Below are 20,884 nucleotides of genomic sequence, written 5' to 3' on the forward strand. Positions count from 1 at the left end.
CAATATGACTGTCTCCCCTAATCTGCCCCGTGAAGATGTACTAATTTGGACTTTCCCAAGATAAGAGGGGATTGCCATCATATGCTGCCTTCTGTTGATATTTCTCAAACTCTTCTCTCCATACTTCTTGTTACCCTTTGTTTCACCTTGTTTTGTTTTTAATCAGGGGGCTGGCAGAGAGAGAGGGGTAGAGAGAGGATCCCAAGCAGGCTCTGTGCTGTCGGCACAGAGCCAGACCCAGGGCTTGAACTCATGAACCGTGAGACATGTTCTGAGCCAAAATCAAGAGTCTGAAGCCAAATTGACTAAGCTACCCAGACACCCCTCTTGTTACCTATTTTGTACCTCTGGTCCCCAAAATCGCTATTACAGTGCCACCCTGGGTCATGACAGATCCCCATGTGATAAATTTCTAGTTGTCTTAGCAGAAGTGTGAAAGGCTGGAGGCCAGTTCCCACGCAGGGGGGACTCTGCCATCATCCGCCCGCCTGAGGCAGTGGGTTGATGGTCCATCAGGTGTTTTGTGTGTAGTTTCTCCATCCTGCAGTTTGCATGAGGACACAGTGATCACATACATGTAGGCTGCTCTTTGCCTCTGTGTCTTGTCTACTCGGACGCCTTGTCTAATCAAAATCAGAGATCTTTGTTGAGCTCCACCACCTGCACGGCCTCCCTTACCTGGGTGCTCCCACACCCTGGCTGCGACTGGCTGCCACGTGTCCCAGGTCTCTCTCCGCCACGGTTCGATTCCAGCCTAGATGCCATAGATCAGAAGCTCTTCCCAACTCACAGAATCGGCTCATGTCAAGTATAGGCGTCATAGTTACTTCACCTACAGGGTTCCATCCCTCAGATGTCATTAAAAAAAAAAAGATCATTAAGTATGTGTGTGCACCTTATTATAGACTTAAACAGTTAATTCATAAGCACCTGATAATACCTTATTTCACCCATGTGTATCCTGGATGCCATCTTAACTTTAATAGGAACCATGTGTGGTACCTGTGATGCTTGAGACTCTGGGACTCAAGCATCTCAAGTCCTATCAGTAGGATACGACTCATATGCTCATGTGGCCATGTGTTAACTAATTCGTGTATAGGCAAGATTAAAGAAACTGATTGAAAATTAGTATGCATAGTTAGCTAACCCTCTCGGATAAATAAAACAATCACGAGGAATATTTACCTTAAACTGACCCTTGAATTTATCACTTGTAGAAGATGAGTATTGGTGAGAATCAATGCAGGGCAGTGTCAATGGTGACAGAAATTTGTACATGTCTATTAGTCACAGCAGCATAATTCCCTTCAAGAGCGAATAAGCAGCACGTTGTATTTGAACAACTAGGTGGCAGTGGTGTGTCATCCTTTCGTTCCTAGGAAAGTGAATTCAAAAATTATCTTCTGTATTCCAGTTTAGTGGTCTAATGTGCGTATGATACTCAGCCGCATTATTTCAGCAGCAATTTAGAAGCCCGTTCCTGAGTGAACTTGGGAGTGTGTCGGTCTTTGGAGCGCACTGACTACTCTCTCGCTTTCCGTTGGTATGTCTTGGATATGGACCTTGAATTCACTATTTTGTTGTCTTAACTTTCTAGAGAAGTTAACGTTCTTTTAATGGAAAGAAAAGATTTTGAATTAAAAGACAAAGGTTTTCTTAGGAAATACGGGACGTGCAGGTCCCAGAATATTAAAAAGAGATCCTTCCAGGCAATTCTGTTACTATCTGAGGGGTGAGAATGAGTGAAATTTCACAGCATACAACCAGATGCATGCATTTAACTGCTTAGATTCCATATAAGGCAACAATTAAATTTCGAATGTAGATGTGCAAAATCAAGTAACGACATGAGATACGTGTGTTAAGTCTTAAGGTGTTGCCCCCTGATCTAAGTGCTTTCCATGTATTCACTGGCTTTTTCTCCACAAAAGACTTTGAAGGGACACAGTGACTTTCCTGTTTTTGTAGATGAAGTTCCCAGGACGTGAGGGAGTACTAATTTGCCCAAGACATGCAGTTACCCTGGTGGAACAGAGTTTCAAATACAAGGAGACTGTTCAGTCTTAATCACTATGCTAAATTCCTTCTAAAAGAGACTTTATAAACACCACTTTAAATGATCACATATGATAGAGATGTTTCAAGTACAAACTTAAGCTTGAAAGGGAAATTAGAAGAATGGGGCATTTATCTTATATCACCATGACAGCCGAAGGATCAATAACTTGACATCATAGAAATGCTATAGAATTAAATTTACTTGCATGTAATTTGAATATATTAGTGTGAGACACATCAAGAAATATATCAAGGCACCTTTGAACTGGCTTATTTAAGATCTGAATACTTAGAGGAAACTAGCAGTCATATCTCCAGATAATGATGTAGAAATGCATTTCTTTGAAATTTTTCCTCTCCTACATTTTCATCAGTAGGATACTTCACACATAATCTTTTTATCTTGAACAACTTTTCTTAAAAGTTAAGTGCAGACATTAAGAAGTATTTTAACATTGCATAGACATTTGTTGAGTACATAGAATAAGCCAAGAACTACAAAATGAGAAGTATCAGAAGTTAGTTTTCCTTTGCTACATAACACAATTACCAGACTGTTTAATGCCTTGAAGACAGTGCCTGTGTATTTACTCACAAATCTGTATGTCATTTATCCAGAACCTTGGGTCCTGTGCATAGGGTCTCACAAATCCAATTCAAGATTTTGACGAGCCTAGGGTCTTATCTGAGCTCTGAAGGAGATTCATTCGACCAGGTTGCCAACAGGAACCAATTTTTTTTGTGGATATGGGACTAAGGTCTCCATGTTCTTCCCAGCTGTGGCTTTAGGCTTGTTACCAACTTTTACAGACTGTCACATTTTGCATGGTGGTCCCCTTCATCTGTAATTTTGCCTCCATCTTTAAAACCTGCAATGGCGTGTCAAATCCTTCTTATTCTTTGAATCGCTCTGATTTTCTATTGTGCCTTCCTCTTCTACCTTTTAAATGACATATGCAATTCTTCAGTGTGGCTGATATAATTTCCACATTTAAAGTCCACTGACCAAGGAGTTTCATTACAGCTTCAAAATCCCTGCAGTCCTAGATGAAAGGCTGCTTGACTAACCAGAAGATGTAAATCTTAGGGAGTCCTCTTTAGAACTCTACCTACCAGATGGCTTACACCATCAAGGAGTACATTCTGTTTATCTTAAGAGTCCTTGTCAGTGGACTTACTTTGTCTAATGTGAAGGTGAATGTTAACATGTATAATAAATTTAGAGATTAAACAAACCAAAATATAATAATAACCAGCATAAATTAAGGGCATTAAATATGCCTAGGCCTTAAGTACATCTTCTCCTTTGATCCTCACACAACTCTCCAAGTATAAAGATGAGTTTCATAGACTTTCAGTAACTTGCTAACATCAGACATCCAGTAAATGAGAGAGCCGAACTTCAAGACAAGAACTGTGTGAATATAGCGTCTCTGCTTTTCACAGCACAGCATGAAGGAAAAGGGATCTGAGAGTCTTGTCCTTGAGAAGAAAGTTAAGCTTCAAGCAGAAAGATTAAATGAAATTTGTTATGCAACATCAATATGATTAATGATTCATTACAGATGGCACAAAAGATTTTTGTATGTGTGTACCTATGCTACTGTGGCCATTTTTATCACTTTAATTAAGGAGTGTGTGTGTGCATGTGTATTTGAAATGATATATATGAAACTGTATGTGTGTGTATATAATATAGAATATATGTCATAATTAGCAGATCAAAGATGATAAAAGGTATCAAGCAATGACTACTGATATAGACTTCATCAAAAATGGAGAGACTTAAGGACGACCTGAAACATTAACTTGTGAATATGGTGACTTTATATTTATTTATTCTGGTTTTGGACACCATTTTTAAAAGCACTATTTAAAGCTGGGGTACCTTATTTGTAGCACGTTTTAAAAGAAAGCAGCATCTGGACAGTTGCTACCAAACTTCTGGAACATCTCCTCTCCTGCTAATGGATAACACTGTCCTGTGGACATTATGAATTACAGAACCACATAGGCCAAGGGAAACCTGTAGACTGGTGTCATTTAACTGAACCCTACCCCTCTGGGTACATTGCTTAAAACGACTGATGTGGAGAAGATCCTAAAAGGTATGGACTTGGAGAAATCTAAGGGGGGGGGAATCTGGGTTCTGAGCAAAATAGGAGTATTGGTCACGTACTTACTCTTGCTGTTTTTGGTACCGCCATTGATGACATACACAGGCAGCCTAGTCACATGAGTTTCATGATATTTGCAAAACCTGTGAAAGTTTATGCAGTCTGCATTTTAGACATGAGGAAACTCGGAAGTGAGGAATGTTCTCAAGCTTCATAGCAACTCAGAGCCCAGCGGAATTTGGGCTCTGGCAGGATAACTGTGTCTTCCATAGTTGTTCTTTCTCCTGTGCATTGGGTCTCCCTGGGGTCGAGCTCTGTTCAGAAAGACCTGTATATGCTCTGTGCTTCCTGTGTGCCTCACTGAGGACACGCACAGGGCCCTGTCTTCTCCCCTCTTATCACTCCTTTTAAACGAACCCAACCACATGTGGTGTGCAGCCGCGGTTTGGTGGCAGCTGCGGTCAATACCTGATACAGAATAATTGTGTGTCTGCGTGAGACCAAGTGATCAAATTAATGGTTTTGTCCTTGGGGACACAAGACTCCTCCCTATCTGATATAAGTACTCTAAAGTGCTTAAAAATCTTTGTGATCTTTTTTGACTGGTAGTAGAAAAAGTGGGTTGAAATGGTCTTTCTCATACTGGTTCCAAATCCACATCTGGTATTTGAAAGAAACATGTTCAAAAAATTGTGTATAAGGTGAAGAGAAATATTCTCATTTGGATCACAGCAGATATGATAAACTGCCACCCCCAATTTCCCAGAGAAGCAAAAAAAAAATTTTTTTTTAAAGTCATGGCTAAGTGAAAGAAAGTTATCTACTGGTTAGAGACAGTCTTAAAAAAATTAACTATAAATTATTGCTGAGGAACTAATTGTTTTACAGTTTAATGAACTTCTGGTGTAATGGTCTCCGTAACGAAATCTTTGTACTTTTACTTTCTAAAACTGTTTGCCATCAGCAATACGAAGTTATAAAGAAAAGAACCAAATGCTAAATGCAGCCTAAAAGCTTTAAAGCACTAAGAAGGAGAAAATTAAAGGCGTAAAGTACTGATTAACAGTCATCATGTTTGGTAGCACTTTTTTTTTTTCCTCTATCTACTTATGATGGCCTCTGAGAACCTTTTCATAATTCAGTGAGCTCTTTAAAGATGAATTTTGGCAAGTGGGGTGAATTCAGCGGGAGAATCTGGAGACTCGAACATGTGTCTGTATTAAAGGGTTACCTCTGGCTCCTGTTAGCAGAGGACTCCAGTGTTTGGCAAGAGTGCAGGAGAGGGTGCCGGCAAAGTAGGGGGAGAGGGACCTTCACTACGACATCCACGGGCCAACGCCTCTGTCATCTGTGCTTTGTTCCACAAGAATGTTCCTGTTCACTCCATTTTTATTATATACGGAAAGAAAAGTTTCTTGCTGTCTTCACAACATGCCTCGCCCTAAGTACCTGGAGAGAGCCATGACCCCACAGGTTAAAGGGTCCGTCCCACAAGACTGGCCCCATTGCAGACACCAGTTGCAAGTCTGGGCCTCTCATACTTTTGACCAACCAGGTATAAATTTAGACTTCCTATGTGCACCTCAGGTCCCGAATTCGATAGCTTGGCTGGCTCAGGAAAGCACTTTACTCAACTGTCATCGGGTTATTAGGAAAGATACAACTCAGGATCAGTCATATGGACGAGGGGCATAGAGCAAGGATGGGGGTGAGGGGCATGGAGCTTACATGCCTTCCCTGGGCTCATCTCCTTCTCGGTATTTCCATGTGTTTCCCAACTCAGATTCTCTCTGACCCCTGTTTCTTGCTGGGTTTGACAGAGGCTCCATACAAGCACAACTGATGGAATCACCAACAATGGGTGTTTCAATCAGTCAAGCCCGAGCCTCTGGGAAGGGGGATGGGCATTCCTCCAGCATCCAGCCCCCATTTTCAAAGAGTCACCCATTAGCATAAACTCAGGTAGGCTTCCAACAGGCCTATTGTAAGTAGCAAATGATAGTCCTCTTGCTTTTCTCAGAATTCCAACCATTTTAGAAGCTCTGTGCTAGAAACCAAGAACTAAGGCTGAATATTATAACAAGAGAGCATACCTTCCCCCCATCACTTAGGAAGTTACAAGAGTTTTTAAAGCTCTGTGTCAGGAACTTAGAGTCGGTGCCAGCCTTTTATTTTCTATTGTATGTATTATGTGATCACCATATATGGATTAATTGGAATATTGAAATTCTTTAAAAAAAATTTTTAAACACTTATTTATTTTTGAGAGAGCATGAGCAGGGGAGGGCAGAGAGAGTGGGAGATACAGAATCTGAAGTAGGCTTCAGGCTCTGAGCTGTCAGCACAGAGCCTGATGTAGGGCTCCAACGCATGAACCATGAGATCATGACCTGAGCCGAAGTTGGCTCCTTAGCCGACTGAGCCAACCAGGCGCCCCTGGAATATTGAAATTCTTTAAGTCAACAGCTTCATTTTTTAGAGCGATGTTAGTTTTACAGAAAAAATGGACAGCGTAGCGTTGTCCTAGAGAGAAGTCTCTCCCTCCCCACGGTTTCTGTGATTATGGACATGTTACAGCGATGCGGTGCATTTGTTATGATTAATGAATCGACTTGATAAATGCTTACTAACGACAGTCTCAGGGTTCTGTCCCGAGGCCTGCATCCACCATCTTCACATCACCCGGAAGCGTTTCCCAGCCCTAAGCGTTCCCTGTGCCCACTGCTTCCCTCCCATTCCCGGCGACCGCCGACCTTTCCCCTCTTTACAGTTCCACCTTTTCCAGAATGTCATACTGTTGGAATGATACAGTGTGTAGGCTCTTCAGACGGAAGTTTTTCACTAGCTACATGCATTTGAGCTTCCTCCCTACTTCATAGCTCCTTTATCTTAAGGGCTAAATAGTACTTCATTACCTGATATACCACAATTTACTTGTCCATTGACCTATATCGATAAATAGCCTGGTTGCTTCTCACCTGGGGCGATTATGAATCAAACTACTGTAAACAGTCATTGTCCAAGTTTCTAGGCAGACTTAAGTTTTTTCACCTAATTTGAGTAAAAACCTGGAAGGACAGTAGCTGAATCGTATCGTCCGGCCGTGTTAAACTTTATAAGCAACAGCCAGACTGTCTTCTAAAATGGCTCTACCCTGGTATATCCCTACGAGCAATGAATGAGCGGTCTTCTTGCTCTTCCTTGTTGATAATGACCCGTGGGAGTGTACTCTCCCTATTGGAAGGTTTAGTCGCTTGATTGGCATGAAGAGCAAAAAAATATTTTTACAAATACTTATTGCTTTATACGTTATAGCACAATGTGATAATTAGTGTCTAAAAATGATAACAGCATTGTTTTCTTTTCCTGGCCCGGACACTTTTATTTTGGAAGAAGTTGACAACCAATTAATTAGAAAAATAACAATTAAAATATCAAAACATGTTTATTTCAGATGTTAAATATGTCAGCTTGCATAACACAAGTGATTTGACCAGTATATGCAATATCGTGATGTATCCGAGTGCCATATGGACCCTTAATTCATTTGAGTTGCATCCCCTTGCGGCAAAGTAGATGGACTTCAGACATTTATAAATTGGAAGAATTACTTAAATTTCAGTTGTATCATCTGTCATGTAGTTGTTATAATGTACTGGGTTGAAGCATGGAGGAAGTCAGGAAATCATGAAACTACAGGATATTCTGGTGGAGAATAAGAAACCTGTTTGAGCTGGAAGTTACTGTTCCTAAACACCTATATCTTGGAGAGGCCTAAATGTTGGTCTGAAAAGGTAGAGTTTTATTTATTAGTTAATGGCAGTCTATTGTGAGTTTTTAAAGGGCTGCTCATGGAATTGGCATAATCAGAGTTTTGCTTTAGGATTATTTGAGAAGGGAGTCAAGAAAATTTTTGAGAGAAAAAAATCAGTATGGATCAGACAACTCCAGAATTAAATGAGTGCTTGTTTGTTATTCCCTCTTGTGAATGAGAAAGAAGGCTCCTTCCCTCAAGGCATTTCACTGCTCTCTTACAGAGACTCTGTGATGACTTAAGATATGACTGGTGCCCTCACAGTGTTGTGCAGTGTACAACAGTGCAGCTGTACGCAGGTGTCCTCTCCTTTACATTTTGTTATTCCCTCTGTAGTTTAATGAAAGAGGTCTTATCAAGATTCTATTTTTGCATTTTCTCTTTTGAACTAAATCTTCCTCTACTTCCTCTGCTTTAAATATCGCCTAATGTGGATTAAAACAAAATCTTCACCTCTAGTCCTGTCTTTCCCTCCTCCATCCTGCTCTTACACACCTTGGAGCTCTATTCGGCATATGGGATTTGCCTCCCTGATATTTTAGTACTTTTCAAACCAAACATATTCAAAATTGAACTCATTATCTCCCACGCTCAAAATAGCTTTTCCTAGTTACTCTGTCCTTTTTTTCTTTTTGGAGGTGGGGGAGGGAGGGAGAGAGAGTGTGCGCATACCAGGGAGTGGCAGACAGAGAGAGAGAATGAGAGAGAATCTTAAGCAGGCTCCATGCCCAGCACTGAGCCCCACACAGGGTTCAATCTCACAAATGTGATAACATGTGTGATAACATGATCTGAGCTGAAATCAAGAGCTGGATGCTTAAATGACGGAGCCACCCAGCACCCCTGCTCTGCTCCTATTAACAGCAGCCCTTTCCATCCAGCCTCCCAGGTTTCAGGCAAAAGAGTTCAAAGATTCCTCTCCTTCTCTTCTTGCATTCAGCCTCACAGTGCACATGTGCACAGGTTGTGCACTGTTAATATCTAAGAGTCAATGGTTACATCATGGGTGTTACAGATTTGTATAATTACCAATTTTCTGGTAGATGACAACACGTATTGTTAAGGACAGCTGTGTTTTTCACTGGCATAAAGGCCTTATAGATAATGTTGCGAGGAGGGAGTGGGTCGATTTTAAGAAACTGGAAGCTTCTATCAAGTATATAGTCGATGCCTCAAATGTGTGTTAGAAAATAAGTCAGATCTACAGCTATGAGAGATGGTACGATCTAGGTTTGATAACACTTTTTTTAAATCATTTGAACATATACACATAGAGAATAAAGTTACTGAACACGTAAAGGTCAGGGTTAGGCGAAGGACATGATAGAACTATGTGAATTTATTGTATATGCATTAATCGCATTTTATAGTGCTGAACACAGTATGATAATATATACTGAATCTAGTCCTGATGAGCAGCTTAGTCATTCCACCTGAATTACCCTGACAGCTGTTCTCAAGGTCAAAATGGCACTGAGAGCCCAGGATGATGGGTCATTGAGGAGTTGGTCAGGTCACGGCCTCCCTCGGCCCCCTCCCCCCACCAAGTTTTGCTCTACTATTTGAATTTTGCAAAAAGTGTGCTAGAAGGCAGATGTGGGAGACATTTTCCTTCTTCAGTGTTTGTAATCAACATTGTAATTGACTACGATCACCATATCAGCACGAGGCTGATAGCGCTGAAAATGATGTCCCCAGCGTTCAGGAGATGCAAAATGTCGCCCTTGTCACATCATTAGTTTCTCTCCACGGTGCTCCTGGGAGGAATTCTGTGCGGATCCGGTTTGAGTGGTGGGTGCTGGCAGTCGGTGCCACCTCACCAGAAGCACGGTTGGTGTCCCGTTGCGGAAGCAGACCTCACCACCACAACGCGGTGAAAACACGGATTCTTCAGAGTGTCAGCAAATGGAATTATCTGACAAAGGGCTGAGAGTGTTAGCTGAGGTGCTTGGAGTTTGAAACATACCAAGGATGGTCACTATTATTTGCATTAACCAACAGTGTTTCCTACCCTCGTATGCCTGGCCTCTGCCGTAGTTCTTATCTTACTTGCGTATTACTTCATGCTTGCTAAAGCGATCAAAGGGAGCCCCACCCTTTCACTTTAGAACAGCAGCATGTGGACATGGCACATAGTGTTATCCCATTTTACAGACGGGATGACTGACACCACGTGAGAGGAGATGGCCGAGACACAGCTAGTGACTCAGGACTCCACGCAGAGTTTTGCCCCATCCCTGTTCTTTATCCACGACCCAGTGCCTCGTTACAAGTCGATCTTTAAGGAACTATGAGATGAGTTGAGGGGCAGCTCCCAGCCCTGGCTGTAAGCATCACAGTGTCATGGCCACACGAATGGACTTGCCAGTATAGCAGATGCTGATGTAAGAAGACTCCCCATCCTGTCTCCCTCTTTGCAGCCACTCCACTAAGTTCTTGGATTTCAGCACAAAAAAGTCCAACCTTGGATCCGTCGATAGATTCTACATTATTAATTTAAAGCTAACAGTTTGCAGTATGTGAAGACAAACCTTCCTTCCTGGTATCTAAATGAGAAACTTTAGGTCCCATTGGTGTCGTTTGGGTATCTGGCTTCCCCTGGGAATGACAGAGTAGCAGTTAACTCTTCTTAGAAGTTCCCTGGAATTCTGCTTTAAAGCCACCTTATAGATAAAACCGCATAAGTAATTCCCCAGACAATAGCCTTTCCCATCGTCTATAATTGAATCTCCTTGAATGGAGTCCAAGGTACCTTCTCCCCTTCCCGTAGCGTCTCCCAGAATTTGAGTCCTCATGTAAATGGTTTTACAGTGAATTTTATATGGCTCTTCTGACATAAAATATGCACACTATAAAATATTTTCAATTAAGTTTCAGTCTCAACTAACCAGACTCCAGTAGATATTAAATAAAGGACAGTTGCATATAAGTTGAGTGTATTCAATGTTGCTATTTGGATTTAAGTCAGAGACATATTACACATGGGTTAGACACAGCCAATCCGTGTTGTCTTTCCATGAAACAATATTTATTATGAGGTTCTCAAAGTATGCCCTGAATCTGTCTGTTTATACATATTTGTGGATGATCTTCAGTCTGTTATAATGACAAATCTTTTACTTTGAGCTAATATAACTCCACCTATATAGACACACCCCGGGTGTTTGGAAAATTTCATTTGCCAGTCACCTTACTTGATAGGAGTTAGCTGTATTTCTTTTGTTGTTGATTTGGTTTATAAACTCTAATAAACAAAACCTAGATTTTTCTGTCTTTTCTGTAGTATCTAAATAACGATCATTTTTAAAAGAGTTAGCTGTGATACAGTGTTTGTGCAAACCAGACTGAGGCCAAAGGAAACAAACCGATAGGTGAAGGCAGAAGGTATACTAAGCATTTTTAATTTCAGCTCACAAATCCGTAATTCATTATCTGATGGAGATCTATCTAGGGTATTGATTTCCATAAGATGGAGATGTTTGCTTTCTCTAATCATGTCCATTAGTTTCTTCCAGACAGATTAATAATTTTTCACACTTGCTAATGGCAGTTGCAGGCATTTAACTTGGCTTCTACCTTTTTATACGTGGTACTTGGCAGCGTGTTTGTACAGTCGATAAAAAATAATCCTAAGGCAATAAGACAGTCTCTATTTGTTATAGTGCTTTGTTCACAAAAGCGTCATTAAGAGCACTTCAAAGTGTAAAAATCCCCACCAATTATTTTTTTTAATTAGAAATTTATGTTAGACTTTAAGACAGTGCTGTTACCTAAAGGACTAAAAACTTATTTTTAAAATGAATCACCCAAAGGAAATGAACTTCTTTATTTTATTTATTTATTTACTTATTTTTACAGGTGACTCAGAACAATGCACATCTGAACAATGATTCTTTTGAGGAGAATTGCAGTTAGTTTTGAATTCACATGCAATATTGTTATAGATTCATGCGATAGATTTTTTTCCACCATTTCATGGAGTTTAGAGTGGTTGTTGAAACTGATATCTGCTATGTATTCCTCAGGAAAATATTAAAATTATGCTTTACAGTGATTTTATTTTAAAGTTATTTGTTGATTTAAAATTTTTTAATGTTTTATTTATTTCTTAGAGAGAGAGAAAGAGAGAGAGAGAGAGGCAGAGCATGAGTGGCGGAGGGGACAGAAACAGAGAGGGAGACAGAATCTGAAGCAGGCTCCAGGCTCTGAACAGTCAGCATAGAGCCCGACGTGGGGCATGAACTCACGGACTGCAAGATCATAACCTGATCAAAGTGGGATGCTCAACCGACTGAGCCACGCAGGCACCCGATTTGTCTCTTTTGAGGCAGAGAATGCAGGTGGAAAGAGGCAGAAAGAGGGCGAGAGGGAGAGGGAGAGCGAGCGCGCGCACACGAGAGAGAGAATCCCAAGCAGGCTCCGTGTTGTCAGCACAGAGCCTGATGTGAGGCTTTGTCTCAGGACCCACGGGATCATGACCTGAGCCAAAATCCAGAGTCAGATCCTTAACCTCTTAACCATTGAGGCACCCCTCTGCGATTATTTTAAGTTAGGTAAGTTCACCCTCATATCTTTACAGGGAAATTTAGTGCAGAAGGATTGATTAATCATTTTAGAGGAGTAGTTCTATAATGCCAGTTAGCTCCAGATAATTTTTTATAGAGTTTTAGGCTCTAAAAGGTCTCAGTGCTCACAGAAAGAGTATTGATTGCAAAACAATTTTTAACTCTAAATGTAAGCTCCCTTTCAAATAATATCTTACAAACTGAACTTGATCTTTGACATACACAAACATAATCATCCTTTTTTTTAAATTGAGGAATAATTAACGTATAAATATTCCTTTCAGGTGTACAACAAATTAATACAATCTTGCTTTATGTTGCAAAGTAAGTCTAGTTAACAGGCACATCATAAATAGTTAGAAATGTTTTTTCTTGTGATGAGAACTTTTAAGATTTACTCTTGGCAGCTTTCAGAGGTCCTAAACAATATTATTAATTTACAGCCATCATACTTTTTATTACATTCTGTGGCTTCTCTCTCTTATAAAAGAAAAATTTGTACCTTTTGATCCTCTTTACTGAGGTCACACACCTCTGAAAACCACCAGTGTGTTCTCTGTATTTCTGGACTTGTATTTGTTCATTTTAGATTCTACATATAAATGAGATTATATAGTATTTATCTTTCTCTGATTTATTTCACTTAGCATATTACCTTCAAGGTTTATCCGTGTTCCAAATGGCAAAATTTCCTTCCTTATTATGGCTGAAAAAGATTCCATTTTCTGTGTGTGCATGTGTGTATACATCGCATTTTTTAAAAATGCATGCATGTGTTGAAACTTACATTGTCTTGACTCTTGTGAATAATGCCACATTGAACATAGCAGTGCAGATACCTTTTTGAGATGGTGTTTTTATATTTTTTTGTAAACTACCCAGAAATGGAATTGATGCATGACATGGTAATTCTACTTTTAATTTTTGAGGAACTTCCATACTGTTTTCCGTAGTGGCTGAACCAACTTACGTTCCCACTGACGGTGCTTACGGGTTCCCTCTTCTCCAAATTCCTTCCAAATCTTGTTATTTCTCCTATGTTTTATACTAGGTATTGTAACACTTGTGAGGTGATATCTCATTTTGGTTTTGATTTGCATTTCCCTGATGATTCATCATAGTGAGCACCTTCATATGTACCTATTAGCAGTCTGCATGTCTTCTTTGTAAAAATGTGTATTCACATCATTTGACCATTTTTTAATTGAAATGCTTTTTGCTATTGAGTTGTATGAGTTCTTGGTGTATTTTGGAGGTTAACCTTTTATCAGATATATGATTTGCAAATATTTTCTCCCATTTGATAGGTCACCTTTTTATTACGTTGACGACTTCCTTTGCTCTGCAGAAGCTTTGTAGTTTGATGTAGTCCTGCCTCTCTATTTTTGCTTTTATTGTCTTTGCTTTTGGTGTCAAAAAAAAAAAAATCATTGCCAAGGCTCTTATTGAGGACCTTACTGCTTATGTTTTCTTCTGTGCATTTAATGGTTTCAGGTCTTATGTTCATATATTTAATCCATTTTGAGTGAATTTTTGTCTATTGTGTAAGATAATGGTTGAGTTTCGGGGTGCGAGGGTGGCTCAGTTGGTTAAGTGTCCGACTTTGGCTCAGGTCATGATCTCACGGTTTGTGGGTTCGGCCCCACATTGGGCTCTGTGCTGACAGCTAGCTCAGAGCCTGGAGCCTGCTTCACATTCTGTGTCTCCCTCTCTCTCTGACCCTCTCCTGCTCACCCTTTCTCTCTCTGTCTCTCAAAAATAAATAAAACACATAAAAAAATTTTAAAGATCGTCGTTGAGTTTCATTATCTTGCATCTGACTGTCAATTTCCACAACACTATTAAAGAGATTTCCCTTCCACGTTAAATATTATTGGCTTCTTTGCCATAAATTGCTTGCTCATATATGTGTTGGGCCATATATTCTGTTCCATGGGCCTGCATGTCTGTTCTTAGAACAATACTATATGTTTTAAATACGATAGTTTGTAATACAGTTTGAAATTTAGGAACGCGATCCCGGCAGCTTTGCTCTGCATTTTCAAGACTGTTTTGAATATACAGAGACTTTTTGATTCCATACAATTTTTAGCGTTGTTTGTTCTAATTCTGTGGAAAATGCCTTGGAATTTTAATATGGAAGGCCCTCAATCTGTATGTTGCTTCAGGTTGGTTAAGAGTCGGGCTTCGGCTCAGGTCATGATCTCACGGTTCATGAGTTCAAGCCCCACATCAGGCTCTGTGCTGACAGCTAGCTCAGAGCCTGGGGCCTGCTTCGGATTCTGTGTTTCCTTCTCTCTCTGACCCTTCCTTGCTCATGCTGTCTCTCTCAGTCCCTCAAAAATAAATAAAAAACATTTTAAAAATTTAAAAAAAAAGTTGAAAGTGGAGATCAGGAGAGAAGATCATGTCAAGTAAATAGCAAATTGTAAACACAGGCAAAAGAAAATAATGCATGTAAAATTATAAAAAGATCATTAATTTTGACTAAAGTTAGAATTAGATCTGTTTTAGGAAGAGTAGTTTGATGCCGAAGTACATGCTGTGAACAAAAGGCTGTTGATAATGCTCTCTGGTGGAGACTTCTAGAAAATACTTTTGAATGTGTACGCCCACTTACTTAACTGACACAGCATTTCTCTTTTCTTAGACGGTATTGGAAGGGATTTGTCACCTTCTCTTAGATCACTGTCAGCAACTCTGAAAATACGTTTGAATTTGCAGGTGTGTTCATTGGAAATGGGTGAGTCGTCTCGGTTGGAGGTTAAAGAAGTGAGATTAAACGCATTCACCCAAGAGAGAGACTACAGAGAACTGAGGGCAAAGAGGAAGACCAGACTCCAGACACAGGAAATGGAGGGGTGTCTGGGTGGCTCAGTAGGTTAAGCGTGGGCTCAGGCCATGATCTCACGGGTTTTTGAGTTCGAGCCCTGCATTGGGTTCCGGGCTGACAGTGCAGAGCCTGCTTGGGACTCTCTCTCTCCCTCTCTCCTGCACTCCCCGCCCCCCCGTTGTGCTATCTCTGTCTCTCTCCAAATAAATAAATAAACTAACAAACAAACTAAAATTTAAAAAAAAGAAAGAAAGAAACGGGAAATTTAGGTCAAAAACGGAATTCACAACAGCTCATGAAGTGTAACCATAAGGAGGTTGTTGAAGAAAAGTTGGCCTGCCTGGTAAAATTTCCAAGGGAGCAGAGCCTACACATTTCCCACAGTTGGATTCTCTAATAGCGAATTATACTTACGCTTACTGTTAAAAAAAAAAAAAGAAAATTAAATCTGTACAGAATGATTCCAGGTAAAGACAAACAATGAAAATTATTGAAAATATCTGTTTTTAAAACAACATGCTCAGGAGTATGTATATTTCGTGATATATATATCAAGTAGCCAATTATTCTGGGCAAGAGGTTTCTCTAAAGAGAAACACTGTTGGAGTAGACCAACTTGGGTTTTGGAACCAGTCACACTTGAGTTTGACCTTGTATCTGTACTTTTGAAACTACAAAATAAACATAGTGCTTCATGTAAAGCACTCCCTTGTCCTAGGTGAGCCACTGTTTTAAAGAAGAGTTGCAATATTATTTTATTTTTGTAATTCATCTTTATTTTTTCTGGGAAGGGTACCCTCCCATAATAACCCAAAATTAGAATCTTGATCATTATTTGTTGAAGATGAACAGACTTGCAAGAATCCATTTTATTCCCTAAACATTACAATTACCTGGTAATTCATTTACGTATCACCTCCTTCTTTTTCCCCATCGTGTGCTTTATTTGAAATTTTTTTTAGAAAATTAAAGGATTAATTAGGGATTTAGAGTTGATTTTTTTTTAGTTTTTCTCATCATGTGGTCCTAGATACATGAGAGTATTTAAAACTACATTTGAAAGCATTAATTGTAGTTATTTTTGTATCTTTGCTTCTCTGTGCCTTGTTTATAAATCTTTAAGAGTAACTGACAAATGAAATTTATGTAAAAATGCAAATTAAGAAGGGCAATGAAACACATTTTTTGCAATACTGCTTTATTTTGTGAAATTCTGTTTCATAATTAAAAATATGTCTGTATACGAACATAAAATGGAAGATTTACTATAACATTTACCTTCTGCTTATTTCCATTTTTTTATGCTAATGGCCATGCACTATGTGCTTTTTACATTCCTTAAAAGAGACAAATTATTCAGATTTATTTTTCTATTGAGAACTCTACTTTAAAGATACAACATTCATATTAAAAAGGTTTTATCTTCTCTCATGCTAGAGAATGGATACTCAGCAGTTTATTCTTTTTCCCCCATTACTTGTTAGTGATAAATACTAAATATCAAGATTTTCAGTATTATACATTCATCTTTTGCCTTACTTTGAAATGCCACTGAATGATGCAATTGATTTTTTTTTAATTTTTTTTAATGCTTTTTTTATTTATTTTTGAGAGACAGAGAGAGACAGCTGGAGCAGGGGAGGGTCAGAGAGCGAGTGAGACACAGAATCTGAAACAGGCTCCAGGCTCCGAGCTAGCAGTCAGCACAGAGCCCGACGCGGGGCTCAAACCCACGAACCGTGAGATCTGACCCGAGCCGAAGCCGGTCGCTTAACCGACTGAGCCACCCAGGCGCCCCTTTGCAATTGATTTTTAAACGATACATCAGATACAGTGCTGTGATACCACATTTCCATTTCCATTTCCTTGAGTTTTTACATTGGAGATCATGGTTACTTCTCTTCTGGGTTACGGTTTGCTATAGACCTTAGTGATTGTATTAGGGTACTCCAGAGAAATAGAAACAGGAGGGGTGTGCATGTGTGTGTGTGTGTGCGCGCGCGGGCGCGCACGAGTGTGTATACACATACAGCAAAGAAGAGAAAAAGATTGATTGATTGATTGATTGATTGATTGATTTTAAGGGTAAGGGATTGACTTGTGACTGTAGATGCTTGGTAAATCCAAAATCTGCAGGCTGGGCTGGCAGGCTGGAGACCAAGGACAAATTACAGTGCGAGTCCAAAAATTGTCTGGTGGCAGAATTTCTTCTTACTTGGGGGGAGGTTAGTTTTGCTTCAGAGGACTTTAGCTGACTAGCTAAGGCCAGTTCGCATTATGAGGGATAAACGGCTTTATCAAAGTCCATGGATTTAAATGTTCATCTCCCCAAAAAAGAATCTTCACAGAACCATCCAGAATGGTGTTTGACCAAATATCAAAACACCATGGCTCAGTCACACTGACCCATAAAATTGCCTGTCACAGTGACTATCTTGGCCCTCAGTGCACCTTATCTCTTATGTAGCACTCACACATTTTAGTTATAAAGCTGTTGGCCTTTTCTGCTTCCTGGATATTTGCAGAATATTTTTTCCCTTGAAAGATTCTTAAAGTTATTATTAATAATAGTTGCTACCATTCCATTACTTATTGCAATTACTACTGCTGGTACGGCCAATTCCCACTTGCTCACTACCTTCTGTGTGGTTTGCATTGAAAGGAGGATTTTACTTCCATATTTTATCTCTAATCCTCACCACAAAACAAGAAGGGGGTTATAAATTATTCATTTTGCAACTGAGGGAGCTGAGAGTCAATAGGGTCAAGGGGCCTGTCCGAGGCCTTACAGTTATGAAGTGGTCGGGCCAGGATTGGGTCTCAGGACTCTCTGTCTTTCCTGAGACCCCACCATCTGCCTTCATTAATGAAAGACATGATTGTCTTGTACGCACCCACACAGTCCTATAGCAACGATGCCTCCACGGTGACAAGAGGGTTTTTAAATTAAACCAAGAGCCATTCAGTAAGATCTATGGACAGATATTTTAACTAAAAGGCCCTTTTCACAGATTACGGTGAGAGTTTATGTAATATTTCCTGGAGTTTTTCAAAAAACAGTAGCCCTTTATTTTGCCTTATTTCAGAGTAATCTTGACTAGAGAGAGGAATGAATATATCTATCATTCCCTTTCACCTCCATCTCACCTTCCGTGAATTAATTAGGGATGATGTTGGCGAGATTCAGATTTGAATTACCTGGTAGAGATTATCAAGATCCAAGCTGAGGGATTTGGATGGGTTTCATCAGAAACAGATATTGCTACAGATTTGAAGGAAGGGGCACTAGAGCTACATGGGTCAGGAATCCTCTAGAATGCCGTAATGGTACTCCGCAGGTACCTGGGACAGTCTCTTAGGACTTCTTACGTTATAACTCATGAAGATGTCTCGGTAATGTTTTAGGCCACAATGTTTATATCCAGGCATCATTTCTGTTCATAGTAATGATTCCATTGTAGCCAGGAGTGATAGCCTTCTGTAACAGTTATGTTGGCTTTGGACAACAGTATTACCTTTTGAGATCACAGTTTAGAATACCTTGAATAATAGGTCAGTCACCATTGACAGTGATAGATGAAGAACAGAACTCAGACCTCTGTCTTGTCTGTAGTTAAAACCATGGCCGTGGAGACCTAAGTATCTTTGCGTCCTAGCGTATTGAGTGGACTGGAGGCTGGCATCCAACAGTCTTTCATTCTGACACAGTCTAGTTCCTTTTTAGTTGTTATTATTTTTGACAATTTTATAGCACTTTAGAGATTTCAGAAATAATTCCGTGTCCTCCACAAGATAATTCACAGTTTCTTGAGCTTTATATAGGGTTTTTTTGTTTGTTTGTTTGTTTTGTTTTGTTTCTGGTTTTTAAATGGCAGACCTGTTTGGAGTGGAAGAATGATTGACTTGCTTTTGACACGATCATTGTGACCCGCTTGATTACGTCCCACATCAAAGTGCAGGTCACGGTCTTTAAGTGTATTCTTATTTTAAACTGTTTTGCAATCACTTTGTGTTGTTCTTCTTTAAAAGTCTCTGTGCCACAAGAATATTAAATTAGCCTTCTTTAACTTTTCTTTAAAACATTTATAAAAGCTACACACTCATTCCTTTGGGGAAATATGATTAAAACACACACACACACAGTTTCAAGTCTGGAACATATTGATAAGATTCTGACTCCAGGTCCACCTAGTTGTTGGTTTGCTGCGGTCAGCTACTTAATACTTTGAGTCTCGGTTATGTCCCCACCATTCTGTGTCGCATGCAGTGGACACAAATGGCATTTCTACTATTACTTTTTTTTTTCCCTTTCCCGGAGGCAACTCTGTGTCTTAACGATTATTAGCTAATCGGAGAAGTTTCAGACTACTTGCCTCCCACAGTTGGTTAAGCACCCATCTCTTCATTTCCGCTCAGGTCATGATCTCATGGTTTATGAGATGGAGCCCCAAGCCAGGCTGTCAGGGCAGAGCCTGCTTGGGATTCTCCCCCCGCTCTCTCTGTTCCTCTACCATTCCTGTGCGTATGCTGGCTCGCTCTCGCTCACTCGTGCGCTCTCTCTCAAAGTAAATAAACTTATAAAAACAAAACAAAAAGCCAGGAGTGTAGTATCATGCAAAGCATTCAGTCTAGCCCTCCTGACTTTAGAAGTCATGTGGTTGAATTCAGGAAGTATAAGGAGCTCTGCTTATAGCCTGAGGACCCTTGTTCATGTCAAGTGCATTGCGGCTCAGGAGCATTGATCTCTGTGACTCTTACTGAACATAATGGTGCTGACTCATGTTCAGTTTTTTTACAGAAAATTTTGCTGACTAAACATTACATGTACTTATATTTATATTGGTAGAAGAACTAAAGGCTTTCGGGAAATGCCGAATCCATGCAGGACCCATCCTGAGGGCTCTCCATGTCTTTTCTCACTTGATTCCCATAAGGATCAGAAGCCTAGGGGGCAGTTTTATCTCTGTTTTCTGAGCATGAGGAAGCTCCAGGTGCTAGAGATGATCTCGTCTACATGTTTTGTTTGTTTGTTTGTTTGTTTTAATTTATTGTTTAATTTACATCGAAGGTAGTTAGCCTATGGTGCAACAGGGATTTCAGGAGTGGATGCCTTAATGCCCCTCACTTAGCCCATCCCCAATTAGTTTGGAGCAAGGTGTTTCTCCAGATCTATACCCAACTCTTCAAGATTGGAGACTGCCATGCTCAGCTGACCGCTCTTTTACTTAAATTGCAATATGCTCGTTATGAGTATTATTTTATTCATATCATATCAGATTTTATTCATATTTATTTATAAATAAATATTCATGTTTATTCATATCAGATTCATATCATATCAGATTTTATTCATATTATATCATATCAGATATTTGAGATTGCTTATAAATAATAAAAAACATAGAACAGCAAATATATAATTTCAGAATTTTCTTCAAATACTAATTACCTATTTCCCGATGTTCATTTGTAGTTAAAAGATACTACGTAGGAG

The 20,884-nt window shown here is 39.7% G+C and overlaps 1 long non-coding RNA gene across 1 annotated transcript in view; it reads left to right on the top strand.

The window, feature by feature from the left end:
• Positions 1–20,884, top strand: part of LOC115303966 — a 230,088-nt gene that overhangs the window by 155,992 nt on the left and 53,212 nt on the right. The window lies entirely within an intron of this gene.

The sequence above is a fragment of the Suricata suricatta genome, chromosome 1, assembly GCF_006229205.1.
Source record: "Suricata suricatta isolate VVHF042 chromosome 1, meerkat_22Aug2017_6uvM2_HiC, whole genome shotgun sequence".
Taxonomy (NCBI): domain Eukaryota; kingdom Metazoa; phylum Chordata; class Mammalia; order Carnivora; family Herpestidae; genus Suricata; species Suricata suricatta.